This window comes from Lacerta agilis, chromosome 8 (assembly GCF_009819535.1).
Source record: "Lacerta agilis isolate rLacAgi1 chromosome 8, rLacAgi1.pri, whole genome shotgun sequence".
Classification (NCBI taxonomy): Eukaryota; Metazoa; Chordata; class Lepidosauria; order Squamata; family Lacertidae; genus Lacerta; species Lacerta agilis.
The window spans coordinates 72,622,024-72,642,777 of record NC_046319.1 but is presented as its reverse complement, the minus strand read 5'-3'; positions in this window follow the sequence as shown (position 1 = coordinate 72,642,777).

Genomic DNA, 20,754 nt, shown 5'->3' with positions numbered 1-20,754 from the left:
CACATTAAAAATTTCCCTGAAAAGGGCTGCCTTCAGGTATTTTCTGAATGTCATGTAGTTGTTTATCTCCTTGACCTGTGATGGGAGGGCGTTCCACAGGGCAGGCACCACTACTGAGAAGGCCCTCTGCCTGGTTCCCTGTAGCTTTGCTTCTCGCAGTGAGGGAACCGACAGAAGGCCCTCGGCGCTGGATCTCAGTGTCCAGGCTGAATGATGGGGGTGGAGACGCTCCATAAGGTTCAATTTCAGCAAGAATGGCTCTTGAAGAGGTTGCTTTGTGCTAGTTTCTTTCTGTTAGCTTTTGTGCTGTACCCATCTCTGGTGTTTGTCCTTGCTACAAATAAGGGTGCAAAGATGGTTGTAAAAAGGAAAGGAATAGCAAGCATGAGGAATCAAATTGTCTGCAAAATTGGAGGGTGTGGTGCCATCATATCTGGGTGGAAGATGAGAAGGGGCCTTAGCAGTTGCAGGAGGAAGATGTAGGAGGTTACCACAGGCTGGTTTGCCTTCCAGGTGGGGTTGCAGAAAGGAGCTGGGAGGATGCATGGGACATGAACATGGGTGTTAAATGATGACTTCAGAATAGAAGAGAGAAGTGGCTTCAGATATGGGGTTCGGAAAGTTAAATTCATGGCTAGTAGTTGAATGATGGGGGTGGAGACGCTCCTTCACGACCGAGGCCGTTTAGGGCTTTAAACGTCAGCAACAACACTATGAATTGTGCTCAAAAAACGTACTGGGAGCCAATGTATATCTCTCAGGACCGGTGTTATGTGGCCCCGGCGGCCACTCCCAGTCACCAGTCTAGCTGCCGCATTCTGGATTAATTGCAGTTTCCAGGTCACCTTCAAACGTAGCCCCACATAGAGCGCATTGCAGTAGTCAATCTGCATTGCAGTAGTCCATCTGTGGCCCTGCTCCCACGGTGGATAGTATTAGGATCAAAATATTTGAAGTCCCTACAACTCTTGAAACAAGTCAATTAGAAATATATGGAATATATTAGGTAATAAAAATAAATTCATTCTCACATGCTGAATCCTACTTCAATAATGTGCAGGGAGGAATGGTAATACTGTATGGAAAAACTGTGCGGTAATGGATGTAATGGTTGGGACTCTACCAAAGAAGCGAGACAACTCTGGCAGTTATTAACTCAGGTTTATTGCACAAAAGACACAAATCACTTTGCAGCTCAGTCACTCAGCTTCTGCTTCCAAATTAGCTGTTGTCGAGTCTGAGATCCGCCCTTTCCTCTTCCCGTATTTAAAGCCCCAATTTTGCTTCCTTTCCTGTTCACGTCTCTCATTAATTCTTGCTTGCCTGCGCACATGGGATGGGCTATTTCCGGTGGCCATCCCTCTGAGTCTGAGCTTAAAGTGTCAGTCTGTGCCTTCCACTTGAACTCCCCCCTTCCTTCTGTTTGTTCTCGGAGCTCAGGCTTCTACTGCAACTAGGTTGCTCATTCTGCATTCCTGCCTAATTACCTCCTCCTGTCTCTCCACACTCTCCCCCTCTGTCAACAATGGGGAGCAGCTGACAATGGGTGTCCTGACCTTGGACCAACTGATAGATGAGGAAGACAATACATACATCAAATACCATCTATCAGAGGTGGTCCAATGGCAATACTTGCAGCTACAACACATTTTAGTAACTTCGTCTGGTCTGACTACCTTCACAGCATCTGAGACACTAGAAATTTGGAGCAATTGGATAATTAATTTGAAACTCAGTTTGATATGCAGAGTTTAAGAAGTGATTAAAATAAAGAACTGGAATGTTCACTATTACCTAGATAGTGGGAATTTTTTTTTGGCTTCTTTATCATATCAATGGATCTTAATCTAAGAATTATACAACAGATAATCCTTCATAGAATCTATTGGTCTCCCTTGCATTTGTATAAGAAAAGACTTATCTAATGTATCTCTTGGTTGGAGATGTATTACAGTGGTACCTTGGGTTAAGTACGCTTCAGGTTAAGTACGCTTCAGGTTAAGAACTCCGCTTAAGAACAGAAATTGTGCTCTGGTGGCGCAGCGGCAGCAGGAGGTCCCATTTGCTAACGTGGTGCTTCAGGTTAAGTACGCTTCAGGTTAAGAACGGACCTCTGGAACGAATTAAGTACTTAACCTGAGGTACCACTGTATTGACAGTGCTTCTTTGAAACACAAGCTTTTACTGTGTCCCACTGAACACGAGCACTTTCTCCCAAAGACACTACTCAAAAAATTAAGATTTTCAGAGGTGACTATGCTCTTGAATTATATACCCATTGTATAGAAATTGAAAACAAGAAAGCAAAAATGGATTCTATGGATGAAATTTACAACACACATAGAGAAGAATTGCACACAAGTAAAGACACTTGCAGGATTGAAACAGACCTCATAATATTTATTAAACACCATTTGGTTCAGACTTTGAGAATTGAAACAATATAATACAACAATGAAGGATGTACATTACAGTGGTACCCTGTGTTACGCAATTCTTCTCTGCTGTCCCCTTATTAAACATAGTGCCCAACACCTAACTGTGTACACCAAGTTTTACAATTGACCATGGGCAATCATGTGGGGGAGTTGCTTGAGGGAAAACTTAGAGTCTTAAAAAAACAAGAAAACAATGAGAACTTTGTGAAACAAAGTGGGTCAGGAAAGAGTAGACGGGGGCAACCTGTCTTGTCCCTTTTGAGATATCAATGTTCGTTATGTTTCGGTTAATTATCAGCTTCGCTTTTTGGTCAGAGTAGATGGATTCAATTCCTCTAACAAACCTGTCACCACATCCCATTTCCCTTAATTGCTCCCTGTCTCCCCTTTTATTTATTTTGACGTTAGAAACCTTATTAAATGGATTAAGAAATGCAGAGAAAATAAAAGGTATAAAGATTGGGGGGGAGCATTTAAGCTTAGAGCATGTGCAGACGATGTAATTTTAACAATGAAGGACCCAATAGTAAGCATCCCAGCAGCAATAGATATAATGAATGAATATGGGAAAGTAGCAGGATATAAAGTGAAGAAGAAAACTACGGTAATAGTGAAGAAGATGTCAGTGGAAGAGAAACAAAATCTGCATAGAAATCAGAAAGAAGGTAAAATATCTAGGTATCTGGCTGTTGAATAAATGTATTGACCTATATCAAGATAACTATGTAAAAACTTGGAAGGAGATAAAAATGAGATTTTGAAATATGGAATAGACTTAACCTCTCCTGCTGGGGTAAAATCTCAGTTATAAAAATGCGTGTTTTACCAAAGCTAATATTCCTCTTTCAAACCATTCCCATTTTGGGTGGTATGAACTGTTTTAAGGAATGGAGGGAGGATATGGCACAATTTATTTGGGACGGCAAAAAGCCGAGGATTAAACATCAAATCCTCATTGATAAAAAGGAGAGAGGTGGTTTCGACTTACCAGATTTGGAATTGTATCACGTGACAGCTGGACTACATTGGATCAAGGATTGGATAAACTTAACAGACACCGAGCTATTGGATTTAGAAGGCCACAACAATCGTTTTGGGTGGCACGCTTACCTAGTTTATGAAAAGGTAAGGGTCCACAGGGGGTTCTTAAACTGCCTAGAAAGGAAATCCTTATACAAAATATGGAATAAATATAAAGACCTTCTGGTCTAAAGGACCTCTCCTTTAGAAGCAACAGCAGTTTCTAAAAAGAACATGAAAGCGGAGTAGGCAACTTATGGAATGGTTCTAGAGGAAAGGAGCAATAACTTAACCCTGAAAAATATTGAAGAAATAAGGCCAAATCTGACTGGTTACAGTATTTTCAACTAAACAAATGATTTAGCATAGACCAAAAAAAAAAAAAAAAAGGATTTAGTAAAGATCTCTCCAAATTTGAAAAAAAGACCTACTCCTAACAAAAACCAAATGTATTTCTAAGATGTATGACCTGCTTTTGGAGTGGGAAACAAAAGAAGAAGAAAGAAAAGGAACAAAGATATAAGGTGGGCCCAGGATTTAGGGCACTATATTTACACCTAGCATGAACTTAAGGGAAACTATGATGAAGATGCTGTACAGATGGCATTTTGACACCTGCCAAGCTCACAAGGATGTATAAAAACAGGTCAGATCCATGTTGGAGTTGTAAAAAAGTGACAGGGACGTATATACACATGTGGTGGAGTTTTGACAGGATTAAGGAATTTGCGGATACGGTTTACAATGAACTACAGAAAATGTTTAAAACTACATTCTCTAAGAAACCAGAACTATTTCTATTAGGCATAATGACATCTGATATTAAAAACAAAATACGACCGCAGTTCATGTATGCAGTCACCGCCACCAGGAATCTAATAGCCAGAAATTGGAAAAAGGAAACCCCTCCAACCGAGATAGAATGGAAAGGTAAACTGGTAGAATATCTAATGTTAGCGAAAAAAATAGAACCAGTGAGAGGAACCTCGGAAAAGGAGGTAGACAAGGAATGGAAAATGGTGAGAGAATATCTCCAAGGATACTGCAGTAGTAGAGGCTTTCTGATGTATGAAGACAAAAAACAATAATGACAAAATTAATTACTGGATGTAAGTAGAAAGACGATGTTTGGATGATCTAATGGTTACAGCAGGAAGAGTATTATGGACTTAATTGGAAGTATTCACATTTATTTTTCTTTCTGTTTGCTACATTGCATATAGGCATATTAAATTATATGTAGGTATCAACGATTCATTGAACTGGAACACAGATATCAGCATTTTGTAAACTTAAATGCTACCTTTTTCCTTTCTGGGAAATTCTTTGCTATTTGTAGTTTCTTTACTATTATTATTATTTTCTTTGTTTATAAACTCAATAAAGATAATTTTTAAAAAACCAAAGTGGGTTGGGAATGGCGTTCTTTCAGGCAGAGGTTAACTTATGTACTTTAATTAACTATAAGATGTCTTAGGCTTAAACACAGTGTTACGGTCACAGCTTCTTTTAATCCCTCTTTTCTCAAAATCAGTTGCCCACACTCTCAGCAATCACACACTCCAAATAGTTTAACAGACCCAGGGGATCCCCTCAGCCCTTGTTTACTGGGTTGGGAGTCTTCTGCACCTACAATAACACTTCCCTCCTGGCTATACTGAGACCCAGGTAGCCTGCATTCCCACAGATTCTACCTCTCCAGGTTCAGTCACAACCCTCCCAGAACACTCCTGTCTCTATATCTTTCCCAGACCCTCAACATTTTCTCCCCATCCAAGCTGCAAGGCTCTGTCCTCTTGCTATGGATAGTCTCCTCAGTGTGGCTATCTAGCTTAACTCAGAACCAGTTCTTCCTCAGTCAAATCCTATCCTACTCTCTATTTCTCCTCCAGAGGTGTAGCAAGCCCAGGTGATACCCGGTGTGGATTTTTTCACGCCCCCCATGCAGCTTTGCCAGGCCGCTGGCAAAGCTGCACCCTCTTGGGAGCCATGGCTCCTGTCCGTCTCCCTCCCTCCCTCCCCGGCTCGCTGTAAAGTGGCAAAGCGGAAGTCGCTTACAGTGAGCCAAAATAGGAGGGAGGGGGGGCAGCTCACCGTAAGCGGCTCCCCCTTTGCCGCTTTACAGCAAACAGGGAAGGGAGGGGTGGGATCCTCTGCTCGCGGCTGCAGCCATGAACGGAGATCCTCTGCATGTGGCTGCGGAGGAGCGATGGCTGCTCGTGCCACCATGGTGGGGCACCACCTTGTCATGCCCGGAGATGTGCCACCGGGAGCGCACCGCCCCCCGTTGCGACGCCAGTGCTCTCCTCTTAAGTCAAGCCATATCTCTCCTCAAATCCAGCCCAATCTAACACTCTCCCTCAGAAACTGCCCCTTTTATTCTCAATCCCAAAGTGCTGCTCCACTCTCCTCTTGCTAGCTGTCTAGGTAGCGAATCAGAGAGAGGCTCCAGCACTCTGGTGGAGTTTCTGAGGAACTGCATCACCAAGACTCTAGTCTGGCTCTGCTGTACATCATAGAGGGATAGGTGGGGAAATTAAAGGAACAATGGAAGGCGAAGAAGGGAAGTCATAAATTATTGGCTTATTTAAAGAAATATATGTACTTCACAGGTGGATTAAAGCGAGATCAAGACTTATCGTGTTATGTGAACAGAGGGTGGATGGGTCCGGGAGGAGGAGTTTGACTCAAACATTGCCTAGAAAATTTGTTGTGGGAGAAAAGAACCAGAGAACTTAGTAAAAGGCTGTGGTGAAAATCTTGACATCTGAAAGACCTCCATTTTTTCTATTCAAACTGAAGCCTTTAACAAGAGAAAGTGCAGTGCTTTACACCTGAATATGAAGTGTTGTACAAAATGATTCCTTTGCTGGAACATCCCAGTGAAGCTGCATAAAGAATTGTGGATTGCATACTGCACTCTTTTGAAACACCTGGAATGTCCTTGGGTAAAGTTTGTAGTTAGTTACACAGATAGCTTCCAAGTGATGCAGGAAAGATAACATAGTTGCTGTGATGTTTCATCCTGGTTTATACATGTAATATGCAGTGTGTACCAAAATGCCAAACCCCTTATGTTTTCCCTGTCTTGTGGCAAAATCCCAACTCCATTCCCCATTACACTTAAAGGCAGACCTCTGCTTAATACTTATTGACTCAAAACAGAGGGAGCAGCTGACTGGCCCTTTCCAAAGAAACAATGATCTTAATTTTGCTTTATTTCCTTTTAGTAATGCTTGTAATTAAAGATAGCTTCCAAGTGATTGATGTGAAATTATTTCCAGGTTTATGCATGTAATATGAAATGTGTGTCAAAATCCCAAGTCCTTTGTGTCCCCCACCCCCTTAAAACTAAACCCCAAATGCCATTCCCTATTATTTTTGAAGGCAAACATCTGTTTCATGCTTATGGATTCAGTGAAGAGGGACTACCTCGTTGGCCCTTTCTACAGAAATAAAGTTACAGAGAACATGCTATGGCTTGTTGTGTTGGGCACCATCTACTATAAAATTGCATCCATGTTTTCCTCTAAGCAAAATAGAAAATTCTTTCCAGTAGCACCTTAGAGACCAACTGAGTTTGTTCTTGGTATGTGCATGCACACTTCTTCAGATACACTGAAGAAGTATTTTGTAAAGCTGTTTGCTTTCAGTGTTCCCCTCTTGACAGGTAAGGTGGGAAGTTGTTGTTGTTGTTTACCTGAATGGGGTAACAGTGTCTCTGAAGGACCAGGTGTGCAGCCTAGAAATCATTTTGGACTCACAGCTGTCCATGCAGGAGCAAGTCAATTCAGTGTCCAGGGCGGCTGTCTACCAGCTCCATCTGGTACGCAGGCTGAAATCGTACATGCCTGTGGAAAGTCTTGGCAGAGTGGTGCATGCTCTGGTTATCTCCCACTTGGACTACACCAATGCACTCTTTGTGGGGCTACCTTTGAAGGTGGCATGGAAACTACAACTAATCCAGAATGCGGTAGCTAGTCTGGTGACTGGGAGTGGCCACCGACACCACATAACACCCATCCTAAAAGACCTACATTTGCTCCCAGTACATTTCCAAGCACAATTCAAAGTGTTGGTGCTGACCTTTAAAGCCCTAAACTGCCTCGGCCCAGTATACCTGAAGGAGCATCTCCACCCCCCCATCATTCTGCCTTGACACAGGTCCAGTGCCAAGGGCCTTCTGGCAGTTCCCTCATTGTGAGAAGCAACGTTACAGGGAACCAGAGAGAGGGCCTTCTCAGTAGTGGCGCCTGCCCTGTGGAACACCCTACCATCAGATTTCAAGGAAATAAACAACTATCAGACTTTTAGAAGACATCTGAAGGCAGCTCTGTTTAGGGAAGTTTTTAATATTTGATGAATTATTGTATCTTAATATTTTGTTGGAAGCTGCCCAGAGTGGGAGGGGTATAAATAATTGTTGTTGTTGTTTATAGTTTGTGGATATTACAGGCAGAATCTTAGTGTGGTGTGTAGTATTTTGCAAGTTAGGACATGCCTTAGATATGCTGTAAGCTGCCCAGAGTGGCTGGGGATAAATAATGGAATAATGGAATAAATGGATACAAATCATCATCATCATCATCATCATCATCACTGGAGCACAGAAGACAGATGTGGTCCTTAACTTTAAAGACACTTCAATATATGCTGATGTTTTGTTTTTTTGAGATTTTATATTTTATTGCATTGTAATGCAGTTACATTTTTTATTGTAGTTTCTGAGTTTTCTATACTACTTTGAGACTCTTTTTAGTATTAAGTGATATATAATATTCCTTAATAAATAAACAAATACACACCAAGACTTCATTCATTCATTCATTCATTCATTCATTTGTTATTTAAAAACTTCACATATTAACCTTAATCAGAGGAGAGTTTCCAACATAGTAACAAAGTAAACAGCATGTTATACTTAAACAAGATTATATACCTAAATCTATTTCATAGTAATAAGCACTGCATAAGAATTTGTAATTCATGATGGAACATCGTGTATAATAAGCAATGCCCCCAAAATAACAGTGGCTAATATGTCACATTCACAGCAATAAACTCCCCAACTCACCCCCTAAAAAATACTACTGCTTGTCTACTCATCTCAAGTCTATCTTCATTGTCAACATCATTAATTGCAGAAACAGAATGAAGTAGAGATGCTGCAACCCTCTCACAGGATAGAGATCTGAGGTCTAGTGATCATTATAGAGTCAAAAGGACTTGAACCATGTCTTGACTTCTGTGGTTGTTTTTGACAGGACCCCGTCGTGTCTTGAATGTAGTGGAGTGTCCAAACCTTGGTGTATCTGGGTCTGCAGTTTCTCAGGGGTCAAAAGCCATCAGGTGTTACAATGGGGAGACTCGGTGCATTGAGTTTGTTCTTGTTCATGGTAAGTAGAACTGCCAGCCAATGAGTGGGAGGGGGGGAAACATGGTGGGCGGGTTACTATTTCTTTCTGTTGGTGGCTTCTTGCCAGAAAATAGATGATTTGTGCATTTGGGGGAAAGTTTCTTTTTTCTGAAAACATAACTCACCTCAAATCACATTTGCTTTGTATGTATATAGATGAGTGTGTATATTTACGGTGAGAGAAATAGTCTGTTTGTTGAATTACATGTAAAAGTGTATTAAAATATTGTGTTTTCACTAGTCTTTAAAAGAAGGAAAATTAGCCATGGGGGCCTGATCTGGAAAGCAATATCAATGCAGATGAGCCCTTGGCCTATAAGAAGAAAAAATAGACTTTTCTCTTTCTAAATATTAAACATCTGTTTCATTTTCATCTCATGTTGTGATTTTCAGATGCTTTCTATACTTGCTCAATATAGTTAATAAGAATTAAGGTGCTCTTATTTTTTTCTTTTGCATACACACACACACACACCGGTTGCCACGCAGATGCTCATCTGACCCTGTCTCTTTTTCTTTACTAGACGACAAGGGAGTTCCTGATAAGGTCGTCAGAGGCTGTGCAACACCAGCTGTTTGTGAATTGGCCAGGACATCAGAGCTTAACAAGTACTTTTCAGGCACAATAACAAGAGCACGGTGTGGTGAAACTCTGCCTTCACGAAAGCAACTGAGCACTAAAGTGTAGTTACAGTAGGAAGAACTTCTCCCTTTCGGAGTCCACAATTTTCTGCAACAGTGGAAGTGGTGGCAGCTTGCCTGAATGTGGTGGGAGTACATATTAACTGGGATTCATAGGACTGCTGTGTCTTCTATTTGGTGAATGGGATGCAGGGAATAGAAAACTGAAGTAGAAATGAGGGGATTGGGGGCTTTGGCTCATGACAATATGGGACATGGGTTAAATTTTCCTTTGTTCATAATCAAAATAAATTGGTGAGGCAAATAAAAACTATGTTGTGTGTCTGCATTTAACAAATTAAGAATATATGATGGCAGTGGTGACAAAGGGCAGTGTTTTTAGAAGGAAAAAAATGGGAGATTATGAGTTACTTTATTGATTTAGGAAATGCATATTTCAGTCCATATTTCAAAGAAATCTGAGTGGCTTACAATTAAGTAATAAGGGCATAAAAAGATCAAAGACATACAGTGCAAAAACTTCCCACACAACGTACCAAAAGGAAAACATCGAAGAAAGCGCTAAAATACAGCCACCTGTGAGCTATTGTAGAGGATTTTCCGGAGAATTGTCACAAAGCATTAGGCAGTCAGGGCAGATTGCTATTGTTTGGTAGAACTCTGGAGAAGCACCAAGGGATTCAGGAGTCAGGAACAGAAAAAGATCTCTGCTGGATCACATCAAGGGCACATCTAATTCAGCATCCTGGTCCCAGAGTACCTAACCATATTCCTACAAGAAGCCCAGAAAATAATGCATGCCATTACAAATTAAGGAAGGTAGATTTGTCATTCCAAGACTGGAATTATATCATCGTGCTTATTTATTGACAAGTATAAGGTATTGGAAACCTGCTGATGGCCATAATCTTCTCAGTTGGGCAACCTTAGAATATACATACAGTATATAGCACTTTTGGATTGGTAGATAGTATTAGGATCAAAATATTTGAAGTTCCTACAACTCTTGAGGGACGCGGGTGGCGCTGTGGTCTAAACCACAGAGCCTAGGGCTTGCCGATCAGAAGGTTGGTGTTTCGAATCCCCGTGACGGGGTGAGTTCCCATTGCTCGGTTCTAGCTTTTGCCCATCTAGCAGTTCCAAAGCTCGTCAAGTGCAAGTAGATAAATTGGTACTGCTCCTGTGGGAAGGTAAACAGCGTTTTCGTGCGCTGCTCTGGTTTGCCAGAAGCGGCTTAGTCATGCTGGCCACATGACCCAGAAGCTGTCTGTGGACAAACGCCGGCTCCCTTGGCCTATAGAGCGAGATGAGCATGCAACCCCAGAGTCGTCCGTGACTGGACCTAACAGTCAGGGGTACCGTTACCTTTGCCTTTTTACAACTCTTGATACAATTATGTCAATTAGAAAGATATGGAATTTATTAGCTAAAGAAAGGCTCTGACAGAGAAACGTGTGACTGCTTGTAGTGCACACCCTCCAACATTTCTCTGATAAAAATAGGGAAGTCCTCCTCTTCCTCCTCTTCCTCCTCCTCCTCCTCCTCCTCCTCCTCCATTATATTATTGATACCCTGTCCATCTGAGGGAATACTCATTGAATTTGCTGATGACACCAAACTGGGTTCGGTAGCGAATGCCACAGAAGACAGTATCAGAATTCAAAATGACCTTAACAGATTGGAGAAGTGGGCTCAAGCTAACAAAATGAATTTCAGTAGGGAGAAATGTAAGGTTCTTCACTTAGGCAGAAAGAATCAGATGCACACATATAGGATGAGGGACATCTGGTTTACTAGCAGTACATGTGTAAAGCATCTAGGGGTCTTGGTGGGCCACAATCTTAAATATGTCAACAGTGTGTGTAGTAGGAACATTCGGGAGATATCAGGGCGGCTGACTGGCTGGGCTCCCGCTTTCTTCTGTCCCTGGTGTTCACCCTTGGCTGACCTACAATAGAGCTCTGGGACAGGGCTGCCTGCAAGGGTGCAGAGAGCTACTTGAACCAAAGCCTATACAACCACTCACTTGATTGTAATCAATAAAGTTGTGGCCTAAATTCTGCCAAAAACCAAATCAAATATCTGAGTCATGTGTGAATTTATTTCTAGGGGTTGGTTAAAAGGTCTAAACACGCAATAGGAAAAAAGCTAACACTATTCCAGGCTGCATCAACAGAAGTATAGTGTCCAGATCATGGAAGTAATAGTACCACTCTATACTGCATTGGTCAGACCACACCTGGAATACTGTGTCCAATTCCGGGTGCCAAAATTTAAGAAGGATGTTGACAAGCTGGAATGTGTGCAGAGGAGGGCAACCAAGATAATCAAGGGTCTGAAAAGAAGCTTTACGAGGAGCACTTACAGGAGCTGGGTCTGTTTAGTCTGGAAAAGAGGAGACAGAGGAGATATGATTTGTTGTTGTTGTTGTTGTTCAGTCGTTCAGTCGTGTCCGACTCTTCGTGACCCCATGGACCAGAGTACGCCAGGCACGCCTATCCTTCACTGCCTCTCGCAGTTTGGCCAAACTCATGTTAGTAGCTTCAAGAACACTGTCCAACCATCTCATCCTCTGTCGTCCCCTTCTCCTTGTGCCCTCCATCTTTCCCAACATCAGGGTCTTTTCTAGGGATTCTTCTCTTCTCATGAGGTGGCCAAAGTACTGGAGCCTCAACTTCAGGATCTGTCCTTCTAGTGAGTACTCAGGGCTGATTTCTTTGAGAATGGATAGGTTTGATCTTCTTGCAGTCCACGGGACTCTCAAGAGTCTCCTCCAGCACCATAATTCAAAAGCATCAATTCTACGGCGATCAGCCTTCTTTATGGTCCAGCTCTCACTTCCGTACATTACTACTGGGAAAACCATAGCTTTAACTATACGGACTTTTGTCGGCAAGGTGATGTCTTTGCTTTTTAAGATGCTGTCCAGGTTTGTCATTGCTTTTCTCCCAAGAAGCAGGCGTCTTCTGATTTCGTGACTGCTGTCACCATCTGCAGTGATCATGGAACCCAAGAAAGTGAAATCTCTCACTGCCTCCATTTCTTCCCCTTCTATTTGCCAGGAGGTGATGGGACCAGTGGCCATGATCTTAGTTTTTTTGATGTTGAGCTTCAGACCATATTTTGCGCTCTCTTCTTTCACCCTCATTAAAAGGTTCTTCAATTCTTCCTCACTTTCTGCTATCAAGGTAGTATCATCAGCATATCTGAGGTTGTTGATATTTTTTCCGGCAATCTTAATTCCGGTTGGGGATTCATCCAGTCCAGCCTTTCGCATGATGTATTCTGCATATAAGTTAAATAAGCAGGGAGACAATATACAGCCTTGTCGTACTCCTTTCCCAATTTTGAACCAATCAGTTGTTCCATATCCAGTTCTAACTGTAGCTTCTTGTCCCACATAGAGATTTCTCAGGAGGCAAATGAGGTGATCCGGCACTCCCATTTCTTTAAGAACTTGCCATAGTTTGCTGTGGTCGACACAGTCAAATGCTTTTGCATAATCAATGAAGCAGAAGTAGATGTTTTTCTGGAACTCTCTGGCTTTCTCCATAATCCAGCACATGTTTGCAATTTGGTCTCTGGTTCCTCTGCCCCTTCGAAATCCAGCTTGCACTTCTGGGAGTTCTCGGTCCACATACTGCTTAAGCCTGCCTTGTAGAATTTTAAGCATAACCTTGCTAGCGTGTGAAATGAGTGCAATTGTGCGGTAGTTGGAGCATTCTTTGGCACTGCCCTTATTTGGGATTGGGATGTAGACTGATCTTCTCCAATCCTCTGGCCACTGCTGAGTTTTCCAAACTTGCTGGCATATTGAGTGGAGATATGATAGCCATCTTTAAATATCTTAAGGACTGTCATATGAAAGAGAGGGTTGGACTAGATGACCCAAAGATGATGATTCTTCTTCTTCTTCTTCTTCTGGTTCAGGTTGGTTGATGTGGGGGTGGTACAGATGGGGGTGGTGTGGAGCTCCTCCCTTTTGTGGCATTTATTTGATTTAGTTGGATACTATGTGATGGGCCCTTGGCAGTCTTGCCACCTGCAGTTGATTTTAGGCTTTTTAGGCTTTGGGGTTATAAATAAATTACAATCACTATTTAAAATAATATAAACTGTTAATAGAATTAAATATTTAGACTATGATTAAAATAATATGGCAAAATTATATAGGGTCTTTGGACTCTATATACCTGAATGCATTTAATTTTGACCTTTGCTTTTTGTTTTGGAAATAAAAATGCATTCCTATTTATTTAATAGCTGATTCCTTCATTTGGGATGATTTTATTGTTATTTATTAGATTTATAAACCACCCTTCACAATACGATCACAGGGTGGTTCACAGAATAAAATATAGGATAAAAATAAGTAAAAAAGTAAAACAAAAAAACAAAACTCCACCCCCTGCCCTTCCCACAGAAACATTTAAAAGAATGTGGATTCTCAAACTATACATAGCTAAACCAGGGAAACAGTGAAATTGAACATGTAAACTTGGCTGGATCCAGGAATGTCATTAAATTCCAGCATTGCATGATTGCTGGGAAGTCAACTATATGTGCATGTGATGTACTAATTGTTTTTTTAAAAATATTTTTTTATTATTTTCCAATTAAATCAAATAACATCCAATTACACAACTACACACATACATACATAAATCTATGCTCTGCCGAGCTACGACTCCCCTCCCTCTCATCAGCAGGTTTTCTAGTCCATTCTCATCGCACAGTTTTTAGCACTTCAATCTATTGAACTATGTCAAAGGTTTATTCCAGTCTTACTAGTGTTTTTAAACTTCCTCGGTTCAATCTTAAATAATCCACAAATTATTCCAATCTCTTTGAAACCTTGAGTCGTCCTGGTTTCTGACCCTGCCGGTCAGTGTGATGTACTAATTGTTAATGGCTTTGTGCCTGATTGAGAACATCTTGGCCCCATGGACATTGTGGTAAAACTGAGGTGGGGATAAAGTGGAAGCGCATTTGTGAAATTTCAAGGAATTCCAGAAAGGGACTCATCTACTCACGATTCCTGTTTTCCGACAGTGAGGGTGAGATGGACTACAAGTGGCATTTGTGTTGTACCCATCTCTTGAATTTGACAGAACAAGCATCCCCCCATCATTCAGCCCGGACACTGAGATCCAGTGCCGAGGGCCTTCTGGCGGTTCCCTCACTGCGAGAAGCAAAGCTACAGGGAACCAGGCAGAGGGCCTTCTCGGTAGTGGCGCCCGCCCTGTGGAACGCCCTCCCATCAGATGTCAAGGAAATAAACAACTATCTGACTTTTAGAAGACATCTGAAGGCAGCCCTTTTAAGGGAAGTTTTTAATGTATGATATTTTTGTATCTGATTTTTGTTGGAAGCCGCTCAGAGTGGCTGGGGAAATCCAGCCAGATGGGTGGGGTACTAATAATAATAATAATAATAATAATAATAATAATAATAATAATAAAATGGATATGGCAGGTGACAGGAGGGCCAAAAGAATGACATAGGAGACTGGTAAGACAAATATATGTGCATGTGATGTACTAATTGGTAATGGCTTTGTGCCTGAACTTGGCCCCATGGACATTGTGGTAAAACTGAGCTGCTCTTTTGAACGAGATGATAAAACCCTCTGGGTTATCTTTCTCTTTGAATTCAGGAAACCGCTTAAGATCTATCCTAAACTGGCTTTGATCATTTGTGCTATTATTATTATTTTGGTTTTCCACAGCTGCCAATTCCAGTTTCCGCATTTCTAACTGAAATTGCATCTTTCCCCCCTCAGACGGTACTGCTCCGTTTCTTGTTCAGCTTTTATTTTATCTCTTTCTTTTGACCAGGGGTGGAGCAAGGGGGCAGGGGGCGGGGCTGCCCTGGGTAGCGCCCTGGGGGGTGACACTCGGGGCGGCCCCCACCCCCCGCAATCCCCGCCTCCAGCCAGCGGCGAAAAAAGCCACTGAAAGAGGGGTTTTTCCCCCTTTCAGCGGCTTTTCCCGCCGCTGCGCTCCCTGAGGCAGTGGGAAATGGAGAGGGGCGGGCCAGCGAGGAGGGGTGTCACCCCCCTTGCTGGCCCGCCCCTCTCCATTGCCTGGGGCCAGCTCCGCTCAGGGAGTGCAGTGGCAAAAAAGCCGCTGTGCTCCTGGAACGGAGCTGGCGGTGAAAGGAGAGGGGCGGACCAGCGAGGGGAGTGACACCCCCCTTGTTGGCCCAACCCCTCTCCATGCCCCGGAACGGCTCCGCTCAGGGAACGCAGCAGCAAAAAAAGCTGCTGCGCTCCCAGAGCGGAGCCGGCGGGAAAAGGAGAGGGGCGGGCCAGCGAGGGGAGAGACACCCCTCTTGCTGGCCCAACCCCTCTCCATGCCCTGGCACGGCTCCGCTCAGGGAGCGCAGCGGCAAAACAACCCGCTGCACTCCCTGAGCGGAGCCCACAGGGAATGGAGAGGGGCAGGCCAGCTGGCCCAGGTGGAGGCGTCACTCCGTGCACATGCGTCATGACATCCCGCGCACAGAGTGACGTCCTAACCCCAGGCTCGCTATGCCCCTGCTTGTGACAGTATCCTCAGTGAAGAGGGGTCAGAAGTGGGATGTCTGAAGGATCAATATTGGGTTTGGGGCTTTTGAACATTTTTTATTTGGTCCCAGATATCTTCTCAAAGGAACATATGGAAACAAACAACAGAAAAGAATAGAGTTTCAAATAAAATGAAATTTATTTAATACCTTTCAAAACCTCAAGAACCTTAAAAAGCCAAAACACACCCTCCCAGTCAATAATTTGAAGGCTAATAGCAGCCGGATCTTCCATGCCTTAACTCCCTGGATGAATAGGTATTTTAAAAACTTGTGAAACTTCATAATGGGAGAGATGAATGCAGTGCACATCACAGGGTCTTTCCCTGTGCAAAATATTTAATAATAATAATAATAATAATAATAATAATAATAATAATAATAATAATAATAATTTTATTATTTGTACACCGCTAATCACACTGGGTTGCCCCAGCAACTCCTTGAAAGCTTCTTTGAATATATGGCTGTGCAGCCCTTCATCCTTCATGGATTTGGTCAATTTCAAGCTTTCTTGAATGAGGTGGATTATGAAGTCCAGGGGAAGACAACATAGTGAGCTCCAGACAATTCCCATCAAGCCTAGTGGGAATGGCTGGCTTTTGAGGCAAAGAGAGTTGTAGTCCAGCCACCTCTGGAAGTCACCATACTACCTATCACAGATCAATATCCATTTCAAGCTCAGCAGGCTCAGCTTTAGCTAAAACAACTTTTGTTATATTATTTGCAAATCGCAGTTTGTTATGACAATGTTGGTGCAGACAACTATATAATGGAATTCATTCTTGTATAGTACCCATTATTGCTTCCTAGGGGATTCTAGGGGTGGCAGTTTTGTGAGGACTAAGTACAGAAAAATTGATTCAGCTTCACGGAGCCACATTTCAAATAATTTTTAGAGGATATATTTTGAAAAATGATGAAATAGTACAAAACTGAACATGCCCAGTTGGCTGGCTCTAGGAATACAATCGTGTTCCAGTCTTACCAGATTGCTGTGAAGAAAATATATATGTGATTTACCAATTGCCGATCACTTTGTGTCTGATCATGGACATCATTTCCCCAGAAGCATTGTGGTGAAATATACTGGGAGGTTATTTGGTGAAATTACATATGGTCCCCAAAAAGGATTTAATTAATTAAAATACCTGTTTCTTAAGATTGAGAATGGGATGGAGTGCAAAATACAGCTGGCAGAATTTTATACAGTTTCAAAAGAAGAATTAATCCAATTTCCACATTGTGCTTTGTGTTCCAAAATAAAATTACACCATTTCTGGGAAATCATGCAATCTATATTTTCATCATTTCCCACCCCCACACTGGACCAGTGCTTTCCACCTGGAGCCCTCGGGCTCCCTTCTTGGCCTATAAAACCCTCCAAACTAGGTTTATCCTCCATCGTTCACCTGCTTGTTTGTTCTGCGTGCTCCTCAGCTTTTGATCTTCTCAGCACTATGACGATCTACCTGAGTACTTGTCTCCTCTTGGTCCTCCTTTGTCCAGGTGAGTAGGAGCCTGAGATCTTGAATTCTTTCTTCAAGAACATTCAGTCAAAGGGCCTAGTGGTGCCCACATGGCTGGGAACAATTGGAGCAAAGGAGGCAGAGCAGGAAAATCCTTAGCTCCAGTTGGTGCATTCCTAAGGGAGGCAGAGCTTGATCCCTATTTAAGGGACAACCTGCTTTCCCTCCAGCATCTCCATTTTCAGCAGCATTAGGGGGCCTTGATCTGCACTTAAGCCTACATCTCTGCATGCTTGCAAGGGTGGAGAAAGAAAGAGAAATGGTTTTCTTCTTGCTTCTTCTTCTTCTTCTTCTTCTTCTTCTTCTTCTTCTTCTTCTTCTTCTTCTGTGATCACTTGTAGCCAAGTAAGATAAGTCTTCTATGAGCATGATCTTAACAGTGTGTCTGTAAGTGAATGTGGAGGCCAATTCTAAATCCACACATTCTTCCACAATGAGGACATAGGTTTCCAGGTGGGAGTTGAACACAGTGAGTGTTAGCCAAACGTGCCTTCCTCTTAGCACATTTCTCCTTTTCATCCTTAGCTTGAGCATCTTCAAAGTCCATGACACCTTTGGGGAAGGCTGTTCTCCAATAGGAGCACTCACAGGCCAGTGTTTCCCAATTGGTGGTGTTTATACTACTTTTTTCTTTACATTTGCCTTGAGAGAGTCTTTAAACCTCTTTTGTTGACCACAAGCATTATGCTTTACATTTTTAAGTTTGGGAGAGAGTAGTTGCTTTGGACAGTGTTCTTGAAGCTACTAACATGAGTTTGGCCAAACTGCGAGAGGCAGTGAAGGATAGACGTGCCTGGCGTGCTCTGGTCCATGGGGTCACGAAGAGTCGGACACGACTGAACGACTGAACAACAACAACAAGTTGCTTTGGAAGATGATAATCAGGCATACAAACAACATGACCAGTTCAACACAGGTGATGTTACCTGGCTCTTCCAGCAGTGCAGGGGATCCGTGGTTCTGCAGGAAGAGAGGAGGACCAGCTAATCAGAGAACTTGATGAGTGAGAGGAAAGCAGGCAGGCTGGCAGGAGAAGAAAAAACACAGCAGAATCCACTGCTTAGAGAGGCAAGGGGATTGGTCCTCCTTACAGTTGCATTTACACATGAGGAGGTCATTGGAGAGGAGTGGAGTAACTTTAGCAGCCTCTGCCGTAGCCGGCTTGCTGCAGATGACTTGGCTCTTGTTGGAGGCAACAGAATAATGGTGCTTTGCAGCATTGGGAGGCCTCTAACCAAAGATGCAAACGCTATGGGGCTGAAGATGTATCTGTGCCCCCCATGTATGTAGTGATGGGGCTGAGCCTCCCCGAATCTTAAGGAGCCCTACTGTGCCCCCTTGCAGCACAGGGAGGGATGAAGGGGGTTTCTTCACAAACTCCCCAGCCACTTTTTCTGGGGATAGGCAACAGTTTTGATATTTTCCTGGTAGGTAGTGTGGTGTAGTTGTTAGCGTACTGAGCGCAGGAGCTGAGAGAGATCTGATTCAAAATTCCCCATTCAACCACAAAGTTGATACTGAGTCTTGTTTAGTGGTTGTGTCCTGGGGGTCCATTTAGAAAGTATACTTATATTTCCTTATGGAATGAGGCAGGGGGCAATTTTTACATTTGCACAGCCTTTTCCAGCCTCAGGATTATTATGGGGTGCATTTAGCATGGCTCCAGGTAAAGGCAAGGCTAAGGGGGGCACTAAGGCCAAAGGAAAAGCATCTGCACCACAGAGGAAGCATGCATAGCCAACCCATTCTGCTCCTCTTCTGCGGAGGAAGAGCCAGACTGGGGGGCTACATTAACGTTCCTTGAGGCCCTAAGAAAGCAGAAGTCAGCCCTACTGCAGCTGCATATTTCAAGTCAGCAGCACACAGTGCTTGGCAGCTGGCAGAAGCAAGAAACACAAAATCCTAACCAAGGTGATGTTAATTTAATTTCAACAGGTCTGGATGCCTTGGAAGTAAGTACCGGTTATGCTTCACAGGAAGTTCCAGTGGTGGAAGGCACACCGGAAGTGGTCGTGGCAGCTGATACTGCAACATGTGAGACATTTTCTTCTCAGCAGTGGAGTTGGCCAGGGTGGCATCCCCAATTGTCATGGATTTGTCTGGGTTGGAGTCCAGCCCAATGGCCTTTCTCCTCTCCCGTGGTGGCTGTGGCTTCCTCTGGATTCCCCCTTTATACAGGGGGATCTGCCATCTTGTTGGATGCCATGGTGGGCAGCCTGTAATCAGGAAAGGGTCACAGGGTGGGTGGATATGACCAATCATCCTGATCTGCAGAGATAACTGCGATGCCCTCCCTTCATCCAGTGGCATTCACGAGCTCAGAGGGGAAAAGGAAGGGAAGCAGGCGGGTCATCCTCATCAGTTCTGTCCCACCCTGATCCCTTGGGTGTGGTTAAGAGGGACGCCATTCTATTTTCAGAGCCATCATCCCCCCTGGGTTTTAATCTTCTCCCAACTACCAAGGAGAGGATTTAGAATGGGGAATATGCTGGTGTGTTCACCACTTTCCAAGAAAGGAAACGATAATGAAGGTGAGGTTGATGTGGGCAAAGCAAAGCGCAGGAAGCTGAAGAGGATTTTGCCCAATTGGTTATAAGGGTATTTAAATTTATGCCAGGATTAATATATCAAAGGAGGCCCAGGATTGGATTTATGGAGCATACTCAGAGTTTATGGAGTTTATGGAGGGGATTGAAAACCTATGATGAAGCTTTATGCAGCTGAGCAGCTACTAAATAGGCCAGGCAGTGGAACAAAAAGGTGGCTGACATGGCTCCATTTTATGTCTCACATACACCCCACAGAATCCTAGAGCTGTAGAGTTGGAAGAGACTGGGAGGGCCATCTCGTTCAACCCCTTGCAATGCAAAAATCCTTTGACCAACATGGGGCTCAAGTCAACAACCCTGAGTTTAAGAGTCTCATGCTTTACTCACTGAGCTCACTTAATGCCTAGGCAAACACACGCCACATTACCCACATCAGAGGGGCAAGGAGTTCAACCCCACCTGTTGGGTTGGCGATAGAGTTCCTTCAATGCTTGTGGCAAACATTCATGGTGCTACTCCACTGCATCTGTGCACTTTGTGCGATGCCTCTTCACAAAGACACCCCCCCTCCCAGGTTTGTTCATAATTTTGCT